This window comes from Nannospalax galili, unplaced genomic scaffold (genome assembly GCF_000622305.1).
Source record: "Nannospalax galili isolate Female #2095 unplaced genomic scaffold, S.galili_v1.0 scaffold423, whole genome shotgun sequence".
NCBI classification, from domain to species: Eukaryota; Metazoa; Chordata; class Mammalia; order Rodentia; family Spalacidae; genus Nannospalax; species Nannospalax galili.
The window spans coordinates 263041-277912 of record NW_008350949.1 but is presented as its reverse complement, the minus strand read 5'-3'; the positions used below and the strand labels follow the sequence as shown (position 1 = coordinate 277912).

At 39.9% G+C, this 14872-nt stretch overlaps 1 non-coding gene across 1 annotated transcript; it reads left to right on the top strand.

The window, feature by feature from the left end:
- Positions 1 to 14540: 14540 nt before the first annotated feature.
- LOC115066778 lies at positions 14541 to 14665 on the top strand. Its single transcript, XR_003846225.1, has one exon. It is a non-coding gene; the product is annotated as a small nucleolar RNA SNORD22 (small nucleolar RNA).
- The last annotated feature ends 207 nt before the right edge of the window (positions 14666 to 14872 follow it).

Here is a 14872-nt window from a genome sequence, read left to right as displayed (position 1 = left end):
TCAAAGTAAAACTAATCAGAAGAGATAAGGAGGGCCACTTCATTCTGATCAAAGGAACAGTTAACCAAGAAGATATTACAATCCCTAACATATATGCACCAAACTCTGGTGCACCCAAATTCATAAAAACAACACTACATGACTTAAAGACACAGATTAACCCAAACTCAGTAATAGTCGGGGACTTCAATACCCCACGGTCTCCATTAGACAGGTCAACTGGACAAAGAATAAACAGATAGACATCTGAATTAAATGATATCATACATTAAATGGACTAACAGATATCTTTCAAATATTCTACCCAAGCACCAAAGAATACACTTTCTACTCAGCACCTCATAGAACTTTTTCAAAAATTGACCACATACTGGGCCACAAAACAAACCTCAACAAATACAAAAAAAATGAAATAATTCCATGCATTCTATTGGACCACAATGCAATAAAGGTCAAAATCAACACTGAACAAAGGCCCTGGTCACTACACAAACTCATGGCAATTGAACAACACACTCCTAAATAATGAGTGGGTCAAAGGAGAAATTAAGAAAGAAATAAAAGAATTCCTGGAATTCAACGAAAAGGACAATACAACACAACACAACCTCTGGGACACTTTAAAATCAGTCCTAAGAGGGAAGTTTATAGCTCTAAGTGCCTACATTAAAAAATTAGAAAGAGCCCAAATAAATGACCTAACACTGCAACTCAAGACACTGGAAAGGCAAGAAAAAAAAAATGAAACCCAAACCCAGCAGAAAAGAAATAATAAAAATCAGAGCAGAAATGAATGAAATAGAAACAAAGAAAACAATACAAAGAATCAATGAACCTAAGAGCTGGTTCTTTGTAAAGCTTAACAAGATAGACAGACCCTTAGCCCAGTTAACCAAAGGAAAGAAAGAACAAATCCAGCAACAAAATCAGAGATGAAAGGGGAAACATCACAACAGACACCCAAAAGATCCAGACCATTATAAGGGAATATTTTAAAAATCTATATGCTACTAAATCTGAAAATCTAAAAGAAATGAATGAATATCTAAAATCAGGGGAACTACCAAAGTTAAACCAAGAAAAGATCAGTAGTTTGAACAGACCCATAACATATAAGGAAATTGAAACAGTAAAATAAAGCCTCCCAACTTAAAAAAAGCCCAGGCCCAGATGGATTTACAGGAGAATTCTACCAGACATTTAAAGAAGACCTCCAATCAATACTATTTAAATTATTCAAAAGGACAGAAACAGAGGAAGAACTCCCAAATTTCTTCTATGAAGCCTGTATCACACTAATACCCAAATCCAGTCAAGACACAACCAGAAAAGAAAACTATAGACCCATATCCTTAATGAATATAGATGCAAAAATTCTCAACAAAATACTTGCAAAGTGCATACACACACACACATCAAAAAAATCATTCACCATGATCAAGTAAGCTTTATCCCAGAGATGCAGGGATGGTTCAATACAAGCAAGACAATAAACATCATTAATCATATAAATGGACTGAAAGACAAAAACCACATTGTCATCTCAATAGATGCAGAAAAGGCTTTTGACAGAATTCAGCATGTGTTTATATTCATAGTCCTAGAGGGAAGTGGACTAGAAGGAATGTACTAAAACATAATTAAAGCTATATACAACAAACCCACAGGCAACATCATTCTAAATGGTGAAAAACTGGAGGAACTACCATTAATTTCAGGAACAAGACAAGGCTGTCCATTATTTCCACTCCTTTTTCCTTTTCAACATAGTGCTTGAAACTCTTGCTAGAGCAATAAGACCAGAGGAAGAAATTAAAGGAGTACTAATTGGAAAAGAAAAGGTCAAACTATCACTTTTTGGAGATGATATGATACTATACCTAAGAGATCCCAAAAAGTTCCACCAGGAAACTCATAGAACTGATCAACACTTTCAGTATAGCGGCAGGTAATAAAATCAATCTACAAAAATGAGTAGCCTTTCTGTATGCCAATAACAAGCAACTGGAGAAAGAATACAGGGAAATGCTCCCATTCACAATTGCTGCACACAAAAAAAATCTTGTAATAAATCTGACCAAAGACACCAACGATCTCCACAATGAAATTTTTAAATCATTAAAGAAAGGGATTGAGGAAGACACCAGGAGATGGAAGGACCTCCCATGATCCTGGATTGGAAGAATTAATATTGTGAAAATGACCATCCTACCCAAAGAAATATACAGATTCAATGCAACCCCAATCAAAATCTCCATGACATACTTCACAGAATTACAAAAAAATAAAATCCTTAAATTCGTTTGGAAGACCCCAGATAGCCAAAGGAACCCTGAGCACAAAGAGAAACACTGGGGAGATTACTATACCAGATCTCAAAATATACTACAGAGCCATTATCATAAAAGCAGCATGGTACTGCCACAAAAATAGACACATAGATCAATGGAACATCACTGATGATCCAATTCGAGTACATGCAATTTCAGCCACCTGATATGTGACAAAGGTGCCAAGAACACATAATAGAGGAATGACAGCATCTTCAACAAGTGGTGCTGGCAAAACTGGATCTCAACCTGTAGAAGAATGAAACTAGATCCCTATCTTTTGCCTTGCACAAAAGTCAACTCCAAGTGGATCAAAGACCAAGTTCCAAGGGACTCAAAATATCCAGTAACTGTGGTGAGTCACCTGTCCTCTTGTTCAGGGAGGACATGGAGACCCCACGAGATGGACTTGAACCAGTGTCCAGAAAAAGGAGGGTCGACTCAGATGAAACATTTCCTCCATGCCTCCAAGTGAAGTCAGCCACAGTCGAGCAGGACTTTTGACTTATCTTTATGTAGATGGAACAGGTGAAAGAAAGGAGCCAGAGGCTTCTCCCAAGCCCATGTGACCCCTGAGGAACAGATCCTCAACAACTTTAATAGTAAAAATAAATTGGTTTATTTGGGCCAACTGTATGGTCTTAAAACCCAAAAAGAAAGTATAACCAAAGATTAAAGTGATCTGTGTATTTCTTTAAGAGTTCAAGGGATTACACTTTCCAGACATTAGGCTTAAGCCCATATAAAATGTTATTTAGACAATTATTTCTCATTGATGATTTTGTTCCTAATCAGAAAGTACTGCTCAGATGTAAGACTTCAAATATTGTTCTCCAACACTGTAGTGGCCACCCGTAGCTAAGGGAGACAACCAGCTATTGTTCTAAAATGATGGCTAAATTTGTTTTCTCCCCCTATCCAGAAGCCTTTGAGAGGGAACTGACACTGACTCTAACCACTCCAACAGCTATCAAAGTGCCTGAAAGCAAATCCTGAATCCATCACTCCGGCCTTGGAAAACAAAAGAAAAATAAGGAGGAACCCAATAGAGAGATGCTTTTGAAAGCCCTTGTCAAGAAATTCCAATGGACTCTCATGTGAACATTTGAAAATTTCCCCGTTCTGACTTTTTTCTAGTTCCCTGTTTAGAACTTGTAATGCTAATTACTCTTGCCTTTACTTCTCCTTCACATCTCCTATTCATGACTCAAGGTTTCTTTTCCCCCTAGAGATAAGAGTTATGCAATTTGGGAGTCTTTTAGATAGACCCACTGAAGGGGTACTCCAATTGCCTCACCCTACATCCCTGTTCAGCATGGAAGAAGCCAAAAGCAGTCTGTGTCCCAATTCCCTATTGGCAATTTGGGTAATTTCTTCAGAGGATGGCGTGATAAGAATAGGAGGTAGGCCAGGTGTAGTGGCCCACGTTTTTAGTCCCAGCACTTGGTTGAATACTGTTCTAGTTTCTGCCCATAGCCCTTGGTCTTAAAATTCTAAGAGATTCACTCCTAATATATTTTATTTATCTTTCCCTCCTGAATTGTGTGTGAGAGAGAGAGAGAGAGAGAGAGAGAGAGAGAGAGAGAGAGAGAATAAGGGGTAGGATTGACTAGGCAGTTAGGGTAAAAAGACCCCAAAGAAAAGTAGCCAGTTTCTTGGCTAAAGCTCACAATGTCCTTGGGCCTCTTAGCAACATACTCCATTCCAAAGGCCAAAAATGTTGAAAATATTTGGGAGGTTTTATCTAATCTTTAAAAGATTCCCTCAGAGGAGGGAATGTTAGAGTAGCCAAAGGCCCCATTAAAAAATAAAGAAGAAAAAAGTGGGCTATGGAAGTGAACAGAAAGTACTCAAAAGAAGAAATACAAATAGCTAGGAAACACTTTAAAAAGTGTTCAGCATCCTTAGCCATCAGGAAAATGCAAATGAAAACTACTTTAAGATTCCATCTCACCCCAGGAAGAATGGCCATCATTAGGAACAGAAAGGACCTCAAATGCTGGTGTGGATGTGGCAAAAAGGGAAGTCTGATGCACTGTTGGTGGAAGTGTCAACTAGTGCAACCAGTTTGGAAAGCAGCCTGGAGGTTTCTCAAAAAGCCTGAAATGGAGCAAGAGGAGCGGACTTCCAGGATGGCACCCAATAAATTACATAAGATATTAAACCTAGCTCTGTGTAGGATGATTGTCCCCAACCTTGGGCCAATATAAATGCTTTGAGCAGATTTAAGTTCATCTTAGCTAAGATATGATGGTTTAAGTGTATTAAATGCACTCTTTAAGGGGGAGCAGAAGACCCAGGTTCGAATCTCAGCACCCACATCGTGACTAACAACCATCTGTAACTCCAGTCCCAAGGGGATCCAACACCTTCTGGCCTCCATGGGCATTGCATGACACAGATGCACTTACATACACGCAGGTAACACTCATACACATTAAGTAAATAAAAAGTTATAAATTAAAAAAAAATAAATGCAGTTTTTACATATATTTTTAACATGCAATGGGTTTATCAAGACACAATCCCATCATCAGCCAAGGTCTGTCCTATGCGTTGGTGTGCTTGTAGACCCGTTGGCACTTTTATACATTGCTAGTGCGATGTAATATGATGTAACTACTGGAGAGAGCAATTTGACAATGTTTATAAAGTGACAGGTGAAGGGCTTGGCATGTGTAGGTCAGGGTAGAGCATTGCCTGGCGTATGTAAGGCCCCAAGTTTGAACCCCAACACTGAAAAAGAAAAGAGTCAGTGAGAAAAATAAAAAAATAAATACCTAGAGATTCCATTCTTAGGTGTTTACCTGAGAGAAATGACCACATGTGTACTGAGAGAAATGACCACATCTGTACTGAGAGAAATGACCACATCTGTACTGAGAGAAATGACCACATCTGTACTGAGAGAAATGACCACATCTGTACTGAGAGAAATGACCACATCTGTACTGAGAGAAATGACCACATCTGTACTGGCCAGCCTTCTGTCACTAATATGGTTTACCTGTAGCGGTCAACTCATGAAGAGAAACGTGATTTTTTTAAGGGGACGGCTACAGTGGTGAGGCTTGAACTCAGGGCCTCACGAATGCTATTCAAGTGCTTGACCACTGGGTTGTACACCCATCTCAAAAGAAAAAGTTTGCTTTGCCTCACAGTTCCAAACATTCTAGGCCAAAGTCAAGAGCTGAATTTCTTGGACCTCTGGGCAAGTGTAAGACACCGTAGCAGATGCCTTTCATGACACAGGGAGCAAAGCCAGGCAGAAAGAGAGAAGAAACCAGGGCCCTACAAACCCCTTTGAATGCACACACCCAGTGTTACAGAGATAAAAACTTCCCCCAGACGTCATCTCCTGAAAGCTCTACTGCTTCTGAGCGTCACTGCCATGGGGCGAAAAGCTCTAACATGTGGACCTTGGTTCACAGTTATCCAGATCAGAGCACGTAATGTTCACACCATCATACCCTGCAGTAGGCAAGCTCCCAGACAGAAGGTCGTAATTCCCACTGACGGAATTCGTGCATTTGTATAATACCTTCTTCTTGAGTGTGGTCTGAACCTAGTGGCTTACCTCTAGCAAGGAAATTCAGCAAAAATAGTGAGTTGTGACTTTTGAAATTAAGTTACAAAAATACTATGATTTCCATATTATTTGAGCTCTTGGAGTGTTGCCTGCTGCATTTTCTCCTCCTACAGAGAGGGTCCAGAGGCAAGGAACTGAGAGGTGCTTTTGGCCAATGGCAGGACGAGAACTGAAGCCCTTATTCTAACAGAACAGAAGAAACTGCACCTGGCCAATATCCACAAGCACTGGAGTGTACAGTTCAGACAGCAACATGCTTACAGCCTGGGAAGCAGAAGTGCCCACCTACACTCTACCCAAATTCCTGGCTCTCAGAAAGTATGAGATAATGTTTGTTGTTTAAAATCATTAGGTTCTCGCAGTAATTTGTTATACAGCAACAAATAATAGTTATTCATAATAGGTACTCTGCTAAACAGAGTATGGTACATCCATACAATGGACTACTACTCAGCAATGAAAAGACAAACTTCTGATGCAAATATCAACATGGATGAATCTATTAATGAAACAAAAGAACATTTGGTATGATTCTATTTATATGAAAGTCTAGAAAAAACATACCTGAAGTGACAGATAACAGCTTAGTGTTGGCCAGGGCCAGGAGGAACAAAGTTAGCTTCTGGAGGTAACAAAGTTTCCATCTTGGTTTTGCTGACATGGAAACATGACTGTATAAACCATTGCCATAACTCATTGAACTATATTTTTAAACAGATAAATAAACATATGTTACTATGTGGAAATAATGTCTCAAAATTTATTTAAAAGACTAAAACAAATCCCATCACAAATATTAGTTATAAGTCTAGGGCATCAAATCATAATAATCTTTAGGAAATGGACAAGCTCCAAGCAACGTATAAATAACAGATATTGGCTCCCAAAAAAATACAGAGCCTGAACCGGCAGTGATTATTATACCTCAAAGCTCCCCTACACGCTCCTTTATTTAATGTGCGTTTCACAGCTCCTGAGATTGTTGGAACCTTTAGGAAGCAGGGAAATGGGATCAGGCCTTTGAAGTTCATAGCCGGGCCCTGGTTTAGGCTCCTCTCTGCTTCTTGGTCTGTTGCAGTGTAGACAGACCCTGCCATACACTCTCACTACTGTGCCATTCTGCCCAGAACGCACTGAAGTCTTCAAAAACCATGTGCCAGAAATAAATCCTCCCTTCCGTGCTTCTGTCGGGTATCGTAGCCATAGGGATACACCACACAATAGATTTAATAGCTGATTCAAAGCAAGCACTGTGGTGCGTGCCTAGAATCCCAGCACTCAGGATGCTGAGACAGATCATCAGCTATATGGGGAGTCAAAAACAAATAAACAATAAAAGATGTTTAAAGAACTTCCAAAGGCTACTTAGAAGTCATTTAACTTCTTGGTTTTCAGTTATTTAACCTGTAAAATAAAGCTAAAGCAATATCTCACAAGGTTTTTGTATTCATTAAACTAATCTGCTGGCTGGGAGTGGTGGTCTTGCCTATAACCCCAGTACTTGGAGGCTACTTAGTGAGACTATCTCCAAACAGCACCACCACCACCCTAAACTCCACCTTGCATGCTTAATAGAATATTTGAGATGCAGTAGAGACTCAATTCCAGTTTCCCTGACATGCAGTGGGGGTTAAACCCTAGTGACAGCTTTACTTCTTTTTCCAGATGACTAACTTTGTTAATTTGATTCAACAAACATTGAGTTCTTCTTGAGAGTCTTCCAAAGGAGAAGGCAAAGCTAAACGCAGACTTAAGTCCTCAGAAATGAAAACTAAAACAAAACCACCCAGGGAAGAAAGTGGTGTTCTAAGAGAGTCTTCAGTGTGTTCAACACATACACCTTCCGCGGGCCCCAAACGAGGACAGTACGTCCATTTCTGTATTGAAGATGGCTGTGGTTTAACTGACTTTGAAGCCTCTCAAGCTGGTAGGGAGATGGATTGGAATGAGACCTGGAGTGTCCTGGGTTCACTTCTGCACAGGAAGCCTGGGATGGAGTTTGGGCTACCTGGGAGGTTTGGAGTGATGTTCAGAGAACGCAGTCCCCTGCCAACTTAGAGATATGAAAGAATGTGGCATATCAGTTTTCTGCTGGCCTTTTTCCTACTCCCTATCACAGGACTGTCTCGCTTAATCTCCTCCAACATCTGGGAGTAATCAGGGCTTTCATACTGCTGCTGGAGACTCCCACAGCTCTGCCCTAATGGAACCAGAATGCCTGGGAGGGTTGCTATGGCCAGCAACAAGAAGCCAGAACCAGGCTTTTATCCAAGGGAGCACAGGTGAATTCCAGTACAACCATTATCATGCCCCCTTCCCCTTCAGACATACCTTTCCTCACACTCAAGGAAATGTAAACACCAGAGACAAGTGGGTCCAAGAGAATTGCTAAGAACCTGCGTTGTTGTAGTAGGAGCTTGTGTGGAGCTTCTTCCAGAAGGAGATGTACATTCCAAGCAAGGTGTGGCACTGGAACCAAACATCCAGCAGGTGGGAACTACTCTTCAGTGAAATCATAACCTCAGTTTTCTTATCTCTGTAATGGGGCTATTACTTCTGTGCATGATTGCTTTAGGAATGGAACAAAATAGCATATATCAAATTGCATGGCACTGTCCTTGGCCCATAATTGAACCTTAATAAATATCAGTCTTCCTTTGGCCACTATCATTTCAAACTCTAAATTCACAGTAAAATTTGGAGAAATCTGGTATGTTCTACAAAAGGAGGACAGTTCAACTCAAATTCATCTTAGCAAGCATTTGTGAAAGATAAACCCTGCAACTTATAGGTCCTGAGAGTTAAAGATGGTTCCATTACTTAAATCACCCCAGAGCATGGTGTCTTAGAACAACAGTGCGTTATTGACTCTCCTGGTTCCGTGGGTTCACCAGGACTGGTTGGTTGGTTCTCATGTAAATGGCTATCAGCCAGCAGCTAAATCATCTGAAGGCTTGTCGATGGCAAGCATCTGGACTTTCTAGTGGTCTCAACACTCCTGACCAACATGGTATTTCTCTTCAAGAGCACAGTCCAGACTTCTTGATGGTGATCTAAAACTCCAAATAAAATAAGTAGAAACTGCCAGTGATCTTAGAGCCTGGGACTAGAAATGACCCAGTGTCTCTTCTACCATATGCTAAAAACCAAAAATAGCTGTGGACCAGCTCAGATTTAAGGAGAGGTGGAAGAGACTCTGCCTCTTCACAGGGACATGGAATGTATGTGCACACAGGAAAGGAGCTGGTGGAGAATGAATTGTTTAAAAAAGAGAATTATTTGATTACTATTCTATGGCTCAGGCAATACACAGTAATTCTTTTTAAGTATCTGCTCTATAGCAACAGACATTGACATCAGCCATGCCAGGTTCCACTGAAGGAATATTCCCAGGTTTTAACTCCCACTCTTCATTCCAAACTCCCTGACTGTGTTCCTGCATCTCAAATGCCTTCACAGCTGACTAATATCTGGTTGTGCAACACCTTCAGATGGATATCACAGGTGCAATGTCCACTTGGCTAAAACTCGCCCTGAATTGCCTGCATCCCATCTGTAACAGTTTTTCAAAAGCCTTTTCTGCCTCACCTCCACACCCACACTCTGGAATCTTCTCCAAATTCCAGTCTGGAATCACCTACTAAATTCTAACATCTTGTTTCTCAGCACATTCAGATGTAGCCTCACTGAGTTTTGATGACCCCAAACTAGAAACAAAAATGTGCAATTGGACTCCATGAATCTTTTTTTTAACTTTTTAAATTTTTTAATTTATTATTTTTATTTTATATGTATGTGTATATTGCCTGCATGTAGGTAAGTGCACCCGTGTCGTGCAATGCCCACAGAGGACAGAAGAGGCTGTTGGATCCCCTGGAACTGGAGTTACGGACAGTTGTTAGCTGCCATGTGGGTGCTGGGATTCGAACCCGGGTCTTCTGCAAGAACAACTAGTGTTCTTAACCACTGAGCCACCTCTCCAGCCCTCCACGAATCTTTTTATTAACACTTTATGGAAAAAAAATCAGTGAAAGAAAATACTACCATAACCTTTGGTATACCTATGACCCAGCTTCACTTATTACCAACTCATGACAAGTCTTGTCTCACCCATACCCCAACCCATTCCCCCTCTTACCTGAAGAATTCTTAAGCACATCCTACACAGCAGATAATTTTATCCATATTTATGCAACTATCTCCAAATGATATGTATAGTCAGCCCTCCATATCCACATTCTGTATTTGGGAATTCAATCAACCACGAATTGAAAAAGGTGTACTGAGTGTGTACAGGGTTTTTCTTGTCATTATTCTCTGCTACAGTACAGTATAACAGCTCTACCTATCATTTACACTGTATTAGATATGTAAATGCATAATCTAAATGTGATTTAAAGTCTAGAGAATGGTTATATGTAGGCTATATGCAAATCTACATCATTTTACAGAGGAAAGTTGAAAATTTATGAATTTTTTGGGGGGTGTGGGGAAAGTCTTGAAACAGTCTCCCTGTAGCCCCAGCTGACCTGGAACTCTCTATATAGACTAGGGTGACCTTGATCTCATAGAGATCTGCCTGCTTCTCTACCTCCTCAGTGCTAGGATTAAAAGCATGTACCACCATGCCTGGTTTGCATTTGTGGATTTTTATATCCTTTCTAGGACCCTGGAGCCCAGCCGTCATTGATAATGAAGAAGACTATACTTCAAAAAATACAACTAAATATATAATTACACCTAACAAATTCACTCTAGGTGCCCTCGACTATCATTATCAATTTTTCGCTTAACAATAAGGTTAGCCTTCTCTGTTCTTGGCCTCTGACACATACCCCACAAGCAAATATGAGCTATCTCTGAAGAATAGAAACTTGTATGTTTTAATGGCATCTTTTATTATTTGAGGCAAAATACAGCACCAAGAGACTGATAAGGCTTTGCTCTTATCAATGTTTATCGGAAAAAAGACCACCCGAAACTTTTGAGGTGTACAAGTTTGAGTTTTTCATGAAGTGCTGTGAGGGAGAACACACACTGGGGAATCAGAGAGTATCTTTGCTAGAGGTTAGACGCAAGCTGTGTGGAATGGTAGCGTTCACATCTCGGGTGAGTCTTCCCATATCAATTAACCTAATCTAGATAATTTCTCACAAATATGTCTAGAGGTTTTTTTTTCTGATGATTCTAAACCCCATCAAGATTAAACATCATAACTCCACCTCTTGTTTACTTGATACCCAACACATTACTTTTTAATTTTTTTTTATTATTTTTATTTTATGTGTATGAGTATTATGCCTGCATATAAGTAAGTGCACCTATGTCATGCAATGCCCATGGAGGACAGAAGAGGCTGTTGGAACCCCTGGAACTGGAGTTACAGACAGTTGTTAGCTGCCATGTGGGTGCTGGGAATCAAACCTGGGTCTTCTGCAAGAACAGTCAGTGTTCTTAACCGCTGAGCCATCTTTTCAGCTCCCCAACACATTACTTTTAAGATATAACCTTTCAGCCCTTATCCCCATAGGCCACTTCATAACACAAAATGCATTCAGTCCAACTTCAAAAGTCCCCATAGTCTTAAATAATTCACTATATTAATGTTCAATGTCCAAGTCTCATCTGAGACTCAATATCTTTACTATGAAGTCATATAAAATAAAAAAACAAGCTACATATTTCCAACACATAATGATACAGAGTAAACATTCCTATTCTAAAAGAGATGCATGTGGACATAACAAGGAATGATCAGATCAAAGCAGGATGGAAACTCTCAGGGCAAGCACTAAGTTCTGTAGCTCCCTGTCTGATATCTGGAGCTCCTGAGAGGCTCATCTGGACTCCACAGGTGGGTAGGTCCACCCCTGCAGCTCTGTTGCTTACAGTTTACATAATTTCTCTCTTGGGCTGGATATACTTCATGTCTGTAGATTTCCTTGATAAATGTCTTATGGTCCTAGCATCTCCAACATCCTGAAGTCTCCATTGCAATTTAAGCTTTACACACAATTGTGTGCAATTGCAACTCACAGCATCTTTGCAGGGACTCTGACTCTGCCACACATTGCAGTGGCTCTCTGGAACTATGATGCAAGATCCCATAAACCCCTTAATCCTGCATCTTCATACCTGAAAACTAGTACCATGTGGTGACACCATCAAGTTTTGCTATCATCTCAGGCTGGAGCCTGGCCCTCTTGGACCACAGTAGTAGCCTCCGTGTGCTGGCTCCAGACAAACACTTCACTATGCAGTTGTTTTCCGAGAACAGGGAATCCCTTCAGCAATATTCCGTTTGGACTGTCTCCTTTCCACCGAATTTGCATTGTCGCAGTTGGACTCTTTCATGGGGAGAGGTTTGCTCTCAGATGACCTTTCCTATTTCTGCTGTACAGAGCACTTGTGCTTTCTCTTTAATGGAACTAGTCTATTTAACAGTTACAGGTGCTTTTTCACCTCCACTTTCCTTGTCTGAAACTTTAAGCTTATACCTGTCCTCGCCAAAGTTCACATATTTCTTTCTTTCTGATCTCCTGTGTGTGCTCTCACTGTAGGCCTGGATGAGCATAATGAGCATTAGCTGTGTCACAGTCTGAATGCCACATAATCTTGAAATTTCCTCTACCAAACAAATTAGTCCATTACCTTCCAATTCAACCTTACTTAGCTTCACAGAACATGGGAAGAATGTAGCCAAATCTTTTGCCAGGATATTACAAATGGTCCCTGGCCCAGCTTTTAATAGAGTTCTTGCTCCACTCTGAAACCTCACTGGCTCACTTCTATCATCCAAGTTTCAGTGTTCTTATCATCTAAGATCCCACCACAATGGTTCGTTAAACTCTGCTTACAATATGCAAGGGCTTTTCTAGCCCAGAGTTCCAAATTGTTCCACATTCCCCCAGCAATCCAGCACCAAAGGCCTTCTTCAAACCACAGGGTCAGGTTCATCACAACCGTGGCCCCACTTCTTGGTACCAATTTTCTGTGTTTGTTGCTTGTCTGATTATTATGACAAACACCTGACAAAAGCAACTTAAGAAAGGAAAGGTTTACTTTGGCTTACAGTTCCAGAGGATGCAGAACCTCAAAGCACAGACGGTATGGTACCGGAGCAGGGGCAGCTGATCATATTGCCTCCACAATCAGTCATCATGGAGCAGTGAATGCCTGAGCTCAGTTCACACTCTTTTCATTCCATTTAGGACCACAACCTATGAAATTATATCACCCACATTTTGGGTAAATCATCTTGCTTCAACTAACCTAATCCAGATAATCTCTCACACACATACCCAGAGATTTGTTTCCATGGTGATTCTAAATTCCACCAAATAAAAATTAACTGTCATATGTTATATCATTACATATATTACATCATAGAGTTAAGTTTGCCATTGGTGGAGAAGACATAGTCATTCCTTCAACAAATGAGGGAAATGTTTAGTATTTTCTGGTGCATAGTGACCTTGTTTTTAATTTCATTTTGCTATGGTTTGAGCAAAAACTTGTCTGATAAAAATATTCTGAATTTACATCAAGAGGAAAATAAAACAGTGTAACTACGAGTGTTAGTCCAGCTGGTCATGAACCTGAACTGTAGTGGTGAAAATGAAATCAGTCCTGGGTGTTAGGGCTACTTTTCTTTCTCAGTGTCTTGTTACCTTCTGGGATCTGTGAATTCACTGAAGAATCCCACCCTCAGAACTGGCTCTATTTGACCTTCTAACCTCCTTTTCCTTTTGTCTCTCAGTACTTATTAGCAAGCATGTTCTATTATACTTTTCACATGTTTACAATCTTCTTTAAATCTTTTCCTGAAGAAGAAAATTGAATTTATATTTGAATGAATGAAAAAGACAAATGCTTGAAAAGGTAAAACTATCCCTGTTTTTGTCAGACCCTCCAAAAACGAGCTCATTTTGACAGTCAATCAACATTTTGCTTGCATTAAACAGTAACTACCTACATTTTTTTCACATGGCAATATAGAACTTAATTGACAAATATAAAGACAGTTCAATCTAAAGACATCTTGTGATATAACTCATTCTACTAGTAAGGTAAATGAGAAAAATACATGATCAAAGATATGGAACAGTATTTTGATGGACGTCAACACTCATTTTCTTTCAAGATTTTGATAAAACATATGCATCATAGAATTTACCCTCTAAAGCATTGTAAGTGTGCAGTTTATTATTATTAAATACATTCATAATGAATAACCATCAGCAACACACACCTAACCATTTATAAACTTTTTCACCTTCTGGAACAAACTCTACACTTTAGAACTGTTTCCCTCCCTTCTCTCAGGCCCTAGCAATTTCCATTCTACTTTCTGTCTCAATCATTTTGAATGGTATAAGTAGCCTACATAAGTAGAATCATACGATAATAGTCTTTCTGTGACTGGTTTATTTCACGTTGCATAATGTTCTCAGGGCTCAGCCACATTGTAGGATATGTCAGACTCTTCTTCCTTTTCAATGATGAATGATCTACTGTGTTTATATACTGAATTCTCCCAGCTTTCTGGGTCTTGCTATAGTAATAATGCTATGAACATGGTGTATAAACACCTCTAGGACACAACTGAAAAGTAAGGATATGCCCTGTGAAGAAATAGTCACATGTCTTCTTCCTGTCCCAGCCCCAGAGCCTGAAAAGGCGAACCCACTGGGGCTGGCTAGGGAAAAAGAGGAAAAATTGTTCCAGAAGTAACTGTCTGAGGGATGAAATCTTTTACATGGAAAAGGGAAGAGAGTCATCACTGTTGAAACATAAGTGGCTTTTTTTTCCAGGTCTGAGGAAAGAATGTGCTATCTCAATGGAGTCCCAAGTCTTCAAAGACCAAGGTATTTCTGATCTTCCTAAAAATTTAGCTGTTCAAGATTGTAACCTTCATTTCCCTAATAAATCAGTTCTTTAACTTTAAAAGAAA